Raw genomic sequence first — 13,375 nt, forward strand, 5'->3', positions numbered from 1 at the left:
ACCATACTTTTTTTAGCAAAAAAACGTCATTGTTTGTTGCCCACTGATCACCTTAATAAAAAAAAATTCTGGAACCTGATCACACTTCAATATGACCCCCAATCATATTCTAGAAGATTATTTGGCTACTTCCCCCCAAAAATGACGTGTTTGAAACCAGTTTTTTGTTGTTAAAAAAAGTCATTTTCAGCCATTAAATGACCCCCAGGACAAAATTGAAAATTCTGAAACCTTATTGCGCATTTATAAGATACCCTAAAACATATTCCAAGAGATGATTTGTCTACTGTTGAAAATGTAGGAGGAGCTCGAGGAAGAAGATTTTTTGTGAAAAAACGTCTTTTTTTTTTACTAATTATTTGACCCCCAGGACTAACAGAGAATTTTTGAAACCTTTTTACAAAACAACATGATACCCCAAATCAAACTCCAAGAGTTCCGTTTGCTGGTTTATAAGATGTAAGAGTAGTTTGAGAAAGTAAAACGTGACAGACGGACGGACGGACGGAACAGGGTAACAACAATATACCCGAACTTTCTTTAGAAAGTGCAGGTATAACAAATTCTACTCAATATACAAAACTGTATAAACTTAGGAAAACAAAGAATTTAAAATAAAATCTTCAGAGATTGGGGCTCACCCATAAACAGAACTGAAAGTAAAAGAATGTAAATTAATTTCTTAACAATTATATGTTCCCTTAATCACAAAGAAAGTACATTTTTCTTTGACTTAATTGAGAGAAAATACAAACAAATTGCGTTGTTTGCTTGCTATTTAAATTTGAAATTAGTTAACATGAAAGTACATGCACATATAAATTTTAACTCATGTATGTAATCCAACACATACATGTTAAAGCATAAACTTAATTGCCAAAATTTCAACTTGAATTTATTTACCAGATTCAAACTGCATTTTCGTCTTGTGGTAATTAATCCTGGCTATGTAGCCCTCTTGATTTAATGTACTGTGTGTCGGTGCCATTATGGAGGAAAACTGATCATCTCCTGCCAATCTGTAGCCCTTTTCACAAAAAATCTTACGATTTATTTTTATCGTAAGTGAAGTTTTTATTCATTTTCACAAAACATCTTATGAGATTCTTACGTCTAAAATTTGTCGTAACTTTACGATAGCACATACCCTCTCGTAAGTATTTCAAAACTGTAAATAATAATGGTATTATGTAAAATATACAAGAAAAACAGCGAAATTGAATGTTTTATTGCGCATTATCCCGTTATTTCGCATTATATAGCAGTTATTGTTGAAAAATAATACACAAATATTGAAATAAATTCTCCAAAATTTTTTACGGCAAATCTTTCACGTAAGATTTTCCTACGTCACACTAAACACACATTGTGATTGTGACGTCATATTTTGATTTCTACTACATCACATCAATTTCACTCGATGTAAGTGGAATATAATATCAGTTTTGCATCTTTTTTTTATGAGAATGTTGGTTAATTTATATGTTTCTCCTGTTTTATAAGAATTATTAAGTGATTTCAAGTCGTTGCTAGGGAAAGGATAACTCGTAAGTAAATTTTTAAGTAAAACCTGTTACGAATGCGTTCGTGAAAAGCACTTAAGATTTCTTATAAGATATTCTTAAGTTGAAATCTTACGCAAAACCTTGAGATTTTTTGTGAAAATGGCTACTTGCTGGTAAAGGGGGCAGTTTCTTTCATTTCATCAATAAGTTTCAGTTCATCCTCATGAGCAGGCCTCCTTTTGTGCTTGCTTGCTCTGACAAAAACACCACAGCATTTATCCTACTGAGCAGCAAGTTGAGCTTGACCTGCCAAAGCTCGCGATTTTTTCATAACTGACCCTTCCAGGTTATTTGGCCCCGTTGCCTTAAAAAGCTTCTTAATTCTCGTGATGAGATGCTCCAAGTTTGCTGGTATATGGGAATCTTCTTTCCCAGCAGTATTTACAAATAACCTATACACTGCATAGTGTGCAGTTTGTAAGCTGTAGGATGAATGCTGGTGGCATAACAAATGCAACATCTCCAATGCATATATACAGCGGCTGTTGTGTGCTTTAAATACCTGCATCATGTACTTGAAAGTTGTCATCAATCTATCTATGTCAGGTATCTTGATAATTTAAAGAAATTCCAGGTAAAGTAAGCCTAATTGGAGAACTGTATGTTCACAGTGCTTCACTCTTTCAATTCATTTTCTGCACCACCTTCTTTTTTCTGTTTTTGCTGGACAAATATAACATCTGTTGATCCGTTGGACAATTTCAGTTGTAATTTGATTGAAACAATGTTTTCATGCTCCAGCGTAGTAACAGTGCTGGCATCAGGATACCTGGCCCACACATGCACATCAATAAATTTGTCCAGGGTGTCTTGTACCCATTTTTCTATTTCCTCAGCAGAAACACCATTTGGTATAATTTTTTTTGGCGATCCATCCAAAGTTTCTAGTCCGAAGAAATTGCACAAAGCCACTCCCATTAAAACTGAAAAGTCCTAGTCATGGTCATAGTGGTGTTGCACCTTCTTCTTAACAGTTTTCTTTTAAAGATTGATTCGGGCCGCATTCTTTGTGCCTTTGTTAAAAAGACTTTTCGTTATAGAATGTATTAATGATCAACATAAAAAAAAATCATTGCAGAGTTTCAAAGTTCAAAAGTGATGGGGTATAAGTGGCTGCAGCGACATTTATCTGTCAGACATCCAGCCCTCAATTTGTTGGCCCCTGAAAATCTTTCCCTAGTCAACAGGTCACCTCCTATTGGTATTTGAGCTATGGGTTCTCCAGCAGCTTCATAAATCTCACTGACTTTATCTTCATAATGGCCCAGTATTTGCACCACATCTGTATACTTCTGCATGCTCATTAAGTTGCAACACATGGAGTGGAACAACAAGGTTTTGTTTATTTATTTCTTGGCTGTATTCTCCGAGAATGTGGGATGGAAGATTGTCAAAGAGAAATTTCAAGTTAGGTAAAAAAATTCTTGCAACAGGAGAAATGAGAAATCTAATATTATTCTTAATTCTTCTCTCATCCTCAGCTTTTGGAAGAAAAACTGTCATTGGCAGACATTTAGGATCCCCTTGTGGGGTATCTGGCAGATCATCAAATGACTTAGCATGATATATAATGGCTGAAACAACCAATTAAATAGTGTGCCATATTGTTTACTTCGCTAGTCTTTTACTCCTACCTTTATATTACAGTTACCATCAATAATTCTGAAATATTGTTACTTTGGACCCCTTTAACAACTTCATTCATGTGGTTACCTTTATCTTCTATGACAGAAAGAGCTCCTGCATATGAAGTTTTAACTCTATGAACCTAAAGACGGTCAAATACCGGATATGAAATATAAGGGTAAATTAAATAAAACCCATGTAATGCATTTTCATTATTTCCTTGAAAGAATTAAAGATGATATACTAGTGATGACTAAATACTGCATGGTTTTTACACTATGACGCATATCTGCAAAGAGTGACTGTAGTGTTCTTAATTTGTTTAGTTATATTTAATTGATATACTAGTACCAAGTAGTATATGTTGAAATTATATTTGAATGGTCTTCGATATATTCATTTACTTTAAGGAAATTGATTTTTACTACCATTAGAACATGTCAGATAGATATTGAAAATTTACTACTCCTTTATGTATTTCCTTACCAACTCTTTAGTAGAGTTTGTTTAAAATAATCAAATTGATTTTGACTCCTTCATTGTACCAAATTACTTCGAAGTAAACAGTTGACAACATTACCATACCACTGAAATGCAGCAGTAAATACATCACACACCCCAAGAGAAATGGCATTATTGCGCAAAACCATACTTTCTCGTGTTCATCCATTAATACTACAAACAATGTATTTTACATTTTAAGATGCCTAACAGAATTTAGGCTGCTTTAAACCAAGTACTAGTCTAAATTTCGTTTGACAGTGAACCTAACTTAAGAAAGAACGCTGCACTGTTAAGGCTTACTATGAAAATTATCAAAGGATGTAAACGTTCATAAAACGATGCATCTTTTTTTTCAAAGTATTTATGTAAAGTTATTTTATCATTATATTAGTAAATGCTACTTTTTATGACACTTAGTGTGGTTCCCTGAATTGATAGTCACGTGACCTTTGTTGATGATTCTCCCTAATGGAGGTCATAAACAAATTTCAATATTACTAGGGCATACCCTTATCTGAATTAAAAATTTCAATGATAAAATAAATTCTACTTTTCTGGTAGATTCTGAAAAGTGCTGCTGCTTTGTATGTAGTTCATCTTTTATTAGAATAAATATCAAAGAAATGAGCTCCGTTTGGAATTTATATGATCTTCGCTTGATATTTTACGTATTTATTAATTCATTCTATAAATTTCATCAAAGCAACAGCACTTTTTAAAATAAATTAAACATTCCCTTAATTTATATCAAAAAGATTGTAATAATCTGTTTAGCGTATGCCCTTGTAAAATGCGGATTTAGATAGGCTTCCCAGTGTCAAACACCTAGAACTTTTACATTAAACACTCTAGAAAAGAAATAATGCACGTTCTAAAAAATAATCAAATGCCGAATCAAAACCAGCATAATAGATAGGATTTAATGGCGAAATAATTGTTAAAGATTATGCTCTGTTGATATATAAAAAACCCCAACATTTTTCCATGTTAAAAAATTGATTGATCCACATCTCTCTACACAAAATATATTTATCGTTGTTGAACTCATTTGTTTACAAAGTTGCACGCACAGGTAATTTTTAATGTAGTTTAATGTTTTCGTCCCCATAACAATCGGAAATTACTTTATTTACTAGCATTTTTGACGACTTGTTTTTTTGTATGATGTCATAGTTAACATTTCCCGTACTTTCAGAAACCACGCGACCACAAAGTTAACCTTAACAGTGCTGCGAAAGTCTAAAATAATGTTATCTATTGTCTATAAATATTTAATACACACATTTTCATGAACATGCTCACCCATTAAAACAATGGATAAAGTTTTCTGTAATCTAGTCGTGGAACCTTACTGCCATAAGCCTACTAAAAATAATTGAAAGCGTAGGAATTAAACCTTCCAGGTACTCTGTGGAACTGCATACTTTTATCTTAATGGTAGGGACTGAAACTGCTAGAAGACATTTCAGCAGGAAAGGCTGTTTCTCAATTGGTTCTGAAAACAAATCCTTAAAAGAAAAGTCTCGGAGACTATAGTAGTCTTTTGGAAACAAGTAATAGATTTTATCTCATTTAAGTGCAGCAGATTTCTCCATGCCAAATAGAATCCTATTGGAAGGCCAATTTCAGAGCTGGAATTTTGAATATACAATCTGATATAGTGGTAGCACCACAGTCTAGCACTGAAGTTAGTAACTCTGCACGGTCATCTGTACTTAAATTTTCTACTACAATCCTAGACATTAACATATTTTGGATGGTTTTCTCTCTAGGTCCTTAAATATGTTTTCTGGATTTAAGTTTGTCCAAAAACTGGTAGATATCCTATAATAATTTTAAAAAAGAAAAGAAAAAAAATTTAAAAACTAGGATTATATAGCTGAAATATTTCTACATGGTTATCTTCAGAAGTGAGGAATTTAGTAAATTTAATTTACTTTTTGTTCCTGATGGGTAATGCGGGTGGTGTTTATGTGGAAACACTAACACCTTGTGTCTGGGTATAGACTGATCTTGATGTCACCACACATGTACCTGTGCCTTCAAACAGGGATTTTACTTTCCTATACCTACTGCGGCACATTACCCCTAAAAATTGGCATTAATTCGGGTAGTAAAACACATTAAATATGTTTAAGAAATAATAAATGGCAAGCATATCAAATGAGAAGCTGCATTTCAAATAACTAAGAATTTTACTGGTCTTATTTATTTCACAATGTTTTTTTTAAACATTTGAGCACAATTTTTTCAAAATAAATTTGATCCCTCATTGGGAACTTCACAAGCTTGGTTAAGAAAACTTTTTAGAAACACCTTTTCCTCTAAGACCACGCTTTCCTTTTATTTTCAAGGGACTACAGAACAAAAACAAAATTTTTTAAATTCTATGCTTCACAAATAAATATCATGTTATATGTTTCGGTATATGTGTTAAATGTTCCCAATGTCGAATCACAATGATCACGATGCATCTAAAAATGCTAAAGTTTTAAAATACTACACAAACTTCCTGTTTCTTTGATGGTTGCAGAGAGGTATCTTTCGTCGGGGAACTCATATCCCTACCCCTCTTCTTTCTGGTAACGGCTGCATAGGAGTGAACAGAGGGTATTCTTTCATTTCGTTCCCTGAAAGATATTTTTTTCTTTTATAAATATGAAAATTACAAGTTTACCTTTGAATTCAACAAGATGTAGATACTCCTGATTCATATTTTTAATTATAATTAATAAAAATAAGAAAATTAATATTTTATGACAGGAGACTTCAAAAAATTCATATCATTTATTAATTTAAATGACTGCTACGAAAACTTAAAGTAGGAGGGAACTCAAAATTATTTAAATGAAATTTTTAAGTCGTATATAAGTTGCCTAATCAAAACGTTACGTTTTTTGAAAGAATATGATCTGAATTAACATTTCCACACATCTGCACATTTATTCCAAGCGAAATCTTATCAAATAATGTATTAAATGATTGACATAGAGGAAATTCGAGCTAGATCATATGTATTTCCAGTCATATAAGCGTGGTCCTGCCGATTTTTCTGTGATTTCTATAAGTGTATAACTCAGGTGAACTTGTCAGCTCATTTAAAAAGTTAAGCCATCCTTGGTTAAATAATTATAAACCGATAATTAATTCGGAGGGGGGGGGGCTATATAAACATTTTCAAAAAACGAAGATAAGTAAATAAAAAGGCTCTAGCATATTAAAAAACCTACTTTTTTTCTCTCGATATAACTGATTCTCATCTACATTCGGTATGGGTTGTTTGAATTGATTTTCATATTTATAAGAAGATATTCTCGATTTATTTCTTCGGTTTAAATTCCTATCTATTTTCAGTTCTGGAGGTCACCATTTTTAAATGGAGTCGGCCTTCCCTGAACCCAAAACGAAGTGAAAACGCTAACGCAGTGGCGGGACCATTTGCTTGCTAGAGTTATTGTTAATTATTTTAATATCTTGATATCAATTTTTGCAATATCTTAATAATTATCGTTTCTTTGCTATAGGTGATATGAAGACCATTTATGTAATACACGTCTTTCTGGAATAAACAGTGCTGCTATACTTAAAGATGAAAAACAATTCCTTCCTATTCTATCTAATGAAGCCTACATCCTGCTCTACGAATAGATTTATGGTTTTTTAGCTCACCTGAGCTGAAAGCTCAAGTGAGCTCTTCTGATCACATTTTGTCCGTCGTCCGTCTGTCCGGAATTTTTTGCATTTTGTAATTATCTACTTAAGAATTCTTTGGATCTTAATTTTTCATTGCAAAATGATGATATCTTTTGAAAATACAAATATTCAAGCTTGACATTTAAATAAAGACTTTCCCTTTCAAACAATTAGCATTCTAGTACGAGATAGTACTGCTTCACAGTTTACCAAACTTACGTAATTGTGAATTACGCATATTTGGATAAAAACAGAGTTGATTCAAAAGTACTGCCACATATACACGGGATGGTGTTCTTTTTTTAAATAAAGTAGTTTAATCTACAATTACGTTATTCTTTTAATTCTATATAGAAACGGGGAGAACTAACAGTATCCTAATTATTATATTCATGATTGGCAGGCAGGATATCGCTTGAGTTGTAATCAAACAATTTAAAGCAAAGGAATAGAGTAGTTCTCGCATTCAGCGCTTTTTTTCACCACGGTTGAAATGTTTATGCATACATGTACAGACGAACCTTTTTCCTCGGGGTTTCACACGTTTTTTGATTAAGCTCCCCTCCTCACCCGTAATATACCTGCAGTGTTACCAGCCGGTTGTAAACCTAGGTTGTTTTTTTTATTTTGACACAATTTATACCCGAGTAATCTAAATCAAATAATCGCTCTCAAATAAATTTAAGGCACCTTGATTTAAACTTAGTTAGCGATTTAAACATTTTTAATGAAATTCAATTACATGTAGTTTGCACGTACACAAAGCAAACGATGGTACTTATTTTATGCATCAAAGTGATAATGGGACCCGCTAAGTGTGATATGTGTATATACATGTATTCACATGACAATCTGCTCTAAATGTTAGTTGGCTAGTCTTCACCGACGAGCTAATTCGGGCTTAATTTTGTTCTCTCTGACAATATTTTTAAGCATGATATATGAAAAAGAAGTTTCTAGAAAATTTTGCAATATTTTGATAAGTATTAACGAGATAATAACCATAATTTGAAAATGAATAACGGCGATTTACCTATGCATACTAGTATTCATAAACGAATAACGTTTGAGATTGATTCGCGCATGTGCGCGGGACATTCAGAAAAGAAGCTTGTGTGCTTTAACAGAAAACATATCAGATATTGTTATCTGCATTTTATGAGGATGGTTGCGTTTCGTGACATTCAATGAGAGCTCTTTTGCAATTAAGCATTACTTTTTGTGAGTTGATGTTAATCAACTCTTCTATGCAGTTACTCAGGCAAACCAAAACTGAAACAGTGTTTGGACCCATGCACAAATCATCACCGCTGACAAGATTTAGTTCTTGAAAATAATCGACAAATTCGATGTTATGTATGCTGAAGCATTGTTTTTTCAAGGAAACTTATGTATAGATATCCTGAAAATAGCCATATTTTAAATAGTTCGAACAATTTATTATTTTGTAGTTATAGGTATTCCTACGCCAGAGTTCAATGTAGTCTCTTTCAACCAGACGCTCGGCTGTCTCCGTAAATCTTCGACAAACTCTCTCTCTTGCTTGTTGGAAATTAACAGAGACAGTCGAGCGTCTGGTTGAACGAGCCTAGAGTTCAATATTGCTTCGATTCTTACAATTTTTTTTTTTTAGAAATATTTCAATTATTGATACATAATTTGATGGAATAAATTCTATCTTTTGATATTACACAACATATGATTCGTATAGGGTTTTCTCGAAATTCTTGTCGAAAAAATCCGAAAATTCATATCATAAATATGTGCGTAATTCAAATACAGATAAGATGCATGTACTACTTGTCGTGCAAAATAACATATCGTTGATTTTTTAAAAAATAAATAACAATCGATAAAATCAACTCCCATCAGTACTTTGATTTTTTTTATACATTTGAAAACATGTATAATTATAAAGAAGAACATCCAAATAATCCCTCCTGGGGCCCCGTCGACTCAAAACATATGCACTCTATAGATTTTATGTTTTCGAGTGATAGCTATACAAGTTTTACGTATTCAGACAATGAGTATAAGCGTATACCATAATCATGAGCTTCAATTCCTTTATGAGTTTTAAAAGAATTTGAATGATTTTTTTAAACACTACATTTTCCACTTAATAAATCAACAAAAACAAATTCTGATTCTTTTTTCATGTTCTTGCTGTGATGGAAGTTAAAATGCTATTCTCCTTTAATGAGCAGAGCTATTTGGAGTCTTGTTGCTTTGGAAAATATGACGTGGATATTTCCATAGCAACAGCTTGAATTTTGCCGAATGTTGTTTAAGTGTAGCTCATATGACTGTAGTCTCTTGTAATAAAGAAAGGTTATATCAATTGGGTAACCATTATGATTCACTCTCTGGCTGGGTCTTAGTGAGACTAGTAATTAATATCTTATTGAACAACTAAAACACATCGCTGTTCTAAAATTAGCTTGTCACATCACATGCTGATGAATATTTCAAAGTTGTGCGTTTTTCGACCAACCCGGTCGGTAAATAAATTATTAAGAATTTATATTTAATACTTTAAATGTGTTTAATTTCAACTGTATAATTTGCCGAAAGTTTGTAACTTTTGTATCTTAATTGAAAACCGCAAACAATTCTTTCTCTTAAAAATTTCATTTCAAACAGCATATGTTTATACCTTTGAATGAACTCTATAAAAATTAATAAATTGTAAATCATACTTGTGTAAAAACTTTTCATTTAAGTTGATATTGACCATGGTTCGGAAATACATGTGGGTTGAAATCATACTAGAGCCAATTGTTTGACATAGAGATTTAATAATTTAGAGTTAATGTTCTTGTGTATTACTGGTTCCGGTTACAATTATCTATTTTAATATTATACCATAATAATTATATTATGCTACTGAAATATATTGTTTTGAAAATAAATCCACAATTGATTGCAAGTTACAAAATTTCAGATTTGATTGTTTTATTTTGATATTCTAAAAGCGTTCAAATACTGGAAATCATTTAGCTCATCAGAACTAAGGTGTCCCTGCAATGTCAGAGGCGGATCCAGCAACTTGGAAAGGGAGGGGGTCCATTTGATGAAAACCAATATGTGCAAAATTCATAATTTGTCAATAAACAATGACGTTTTGAACGTTTTCCGTGCGTATACAACTGTATTTAATAAACATTTATCTCATCACCATCTATATCACATCTATTTCAACAGCAGAGCGCACTGCATTATTGAGCGTTTTGCCGTTTTGGTTTAGGTAAGGAATATTTGCATAATATCTAGCCTAAAAAAACCCAAGTCTCCAACAATGAGAAAGTGTGTCTATGCTTGATACAAAAGAAACACCAAGAAACAAAAATAACTCAGACTGATTACGACAAACTATTACAAGAATGGATATTTTGGTAATTTTTTTATGTTTTTGATGTTTTTAAGTTCTGAACTATTTATCGATTTTGATTTCCATCGATTGCTTTCTTAAATAAAGGTCTAAATGATAGGATATGACAAAAGAAAGGGGATAATTTATTTGCTGAGTACATGTAGAGGGTACGTGTGTAATACAATGGTAAAAGCATTGTCGTCCCAGGGAAGTTGATGTGACCGCTGTAATGGGTGCGCCACATCATCCGGACTAGTACAGATGCGATCGATCATATTTAGAAAAGTTTTTAAAAGTTGGGCATTTTAATTTCATAACGGTTTACATATAAACCCTTTACACGGTATTTTTGTAACAGATTTCCGATTATTGGAAACAAAGCCAAAAAAGGCTTTCTTTTGTGTTTCATGTGAGTATGAAGTAGCTAGCATTCCAGAAAAATAGCATAACCCGCATTAGCGTAATTTTCTTTGTATTTTTCGTATGAAACAAAGTAAAACTCATCTATTATCATTACTTTAGTTAATTAACTAAACAATACATTTGAAAGCGGCTTTTTAAAGTAAAACGAATGCGTGTACTCGTACTTGAACGTCGTTTTACTCGATGGCTTGTCAGTTCAAAACTGTATGAACTATAATCATTTTTTAAAAAAAGAAATAGAGTAGCACAGGATATACATTGTAGATGATATTATAAATCTGTGTATTTAGCTATACTGCTCATATTTATGTATTTTTTCTTTAATTTTCCACATGTTTGCTCAGTGTAGTAGTTCAACGGACGGGAGTACGATGCACTTTATTTCGAAAAAAAATCGAAAGGGTTTTTTCATATAAGAATAAAATTACTAGTATGGGACGCAGAACGAAATTCTTTAAATAAGCAATTTTAAAAGCATTTATTTGAGATAATTACAGCATTTCTATTATAAATGGGGAAAATTGCCTTTAAATAGGAGTTGAACGTTTTAAAAAAAAATCATATGTCCCAGAGAAGGGGGGGGGGGTTCCGACCCCCGGAACCCCCCTGGATCCGCCAATGAATGTCCGCACTCAAAGTTCCTACTCAAAGTAGGTGATTTCATCCTCGGCAGCTTTCCCTCTCTGTAGGGCTGCCAGTTCTTTTGGGTTGCCTGAGCATGGAAGGGGGGCAAAGATTCTAAGGTGAATGTATTCATCTCCAGCGTTTACCTTGACAAAATAATTTGTTCCAGCCACAATCTGAGTTTTGTAGGAAACTGCATCGTAGCTGTCTAGTTTCTTTTATTGCTTGTTCTCTACATCTCCTCTGACCTCCTCAATTACAGCTTGAGTTTCACAATCTGCCTTCTTTGCGTCTGAGAGCCCACCACACCTTATTGGCTCCTGCTGAAAATATACATAAAAATAATCAATGATAATGCATGTTAATTATTTTATATTCCTTAAGGTAATTTGTGAGTGAAACTATAGAATCCCATCTAAAATACACTTTAATTAAAGAAAAAAATTGCTATAATTTAAAATGATATTAAAGTTTGTTTAAAAATATATATTCTTCTTGTTTTAAGGTACCACACTACATCTAGACTTATATTTTTAAAGAAACTTTGCCACAAGATGGCTATTGAAATGTTTTGTTAAATTGTGTGTATCAATCGATTTGGTTGATTACCGTCTTATAGGCCAGCGGTTAAAGGGACATGATCTCGATTTGAAAGTCAAATATCAAGCTATAAGCAAGATACAGAGTTCAAAATTCTTTGTTTTGTAAACAAAGCTCGAATATAGTTTTTTTTTATATCTGTGTTTCTTATGTTTCTTTCTTGTGTTGATAATAGTATTTATGAAGATAAAGAGTAATTTTAAATTGTTTTTACATGTCATATTGTCTAAGAAATGGTAATTCTTTACATTACATTATTTGTAAACAGCTATAAGACTCGAGCTTTGTTTACATAAGAATAAGTTCTTACATCTGTATCTGGCTTGTAACTTGACTTTAACATTAAATATTTTGGCCAATCACTTAAAATGCGCCAGTAAACCATTTTATACATAAAAAATAAAAATAAAATTTTTGATCTCAAATCGTGTCCAAGTCCCTTTAAGAGAGCTGGCTATTGATAAAATACATGCCGATTATTCCTTTAAAAGGAATATTTGTTTTAACTGCTTTCTCACTAATATCTAATAGGTCTTTGTTTTAATGTCATCTTTTCAAGATAGTATTTCTCAAAGACTCTATTAAATTGATCTTATCATTAAAAGTGCATCATATATTATCAGTATTAATAACTAAAACAATGCAAATAAATAAAAAAAATATAAACACCATCAAGAGAACTAGAAATTTAGATAACAATCAAGTTTAGCTAAAAAAAAACCCGATACATGAAATTGAAATCACTTACTGGTTTCTGTTGTTGTTGTTGAGACATTTTATCAGAGAGAAAATGACGCTTTAGAGTATTCAAGTGAAATGTTCCCCATTTTATACAACCTGTCAATTTTTAGCTTAAACTTAACGATAGAAATGTCGCCTGATTGTTGGATATCCCGCACAACCCATGTCAAACCTTTATTTGTTAAGATACATGTACATATCCTAATGGGAGAACAATCGTGTTAAT

General features: G+C 32.4%; 1 pseudogene; it reads right to left on the bottom strand.

Moving 5' to 3' along the window:
• Positions 1-11,643: 11,643 nt before the first annotated feature.
• On the bottom strand, positions 11,644-13,315 carry LOC128161476 (cystatin-B-like; annotated as a pseudogene).
• Between the last annotated feature and the right edge of the window lie 60 nt (positions 13,316-13,375).

Source organism: Crassostrea angulata, chromosome 8 (assembly GCF_025612915.1).
Source record: "Crassostrea angulata isolate pt1a10 chromosome 8, ASM2561291v2, whole genome shotgun sequence".
Classification (NCBI taxonomy): domain Eukaryota; kingdom Metazoa; phylum Mollusca; class Bivalvia; order Ostreida; family Ostreidae; genus Magallana; species Magallana angulata.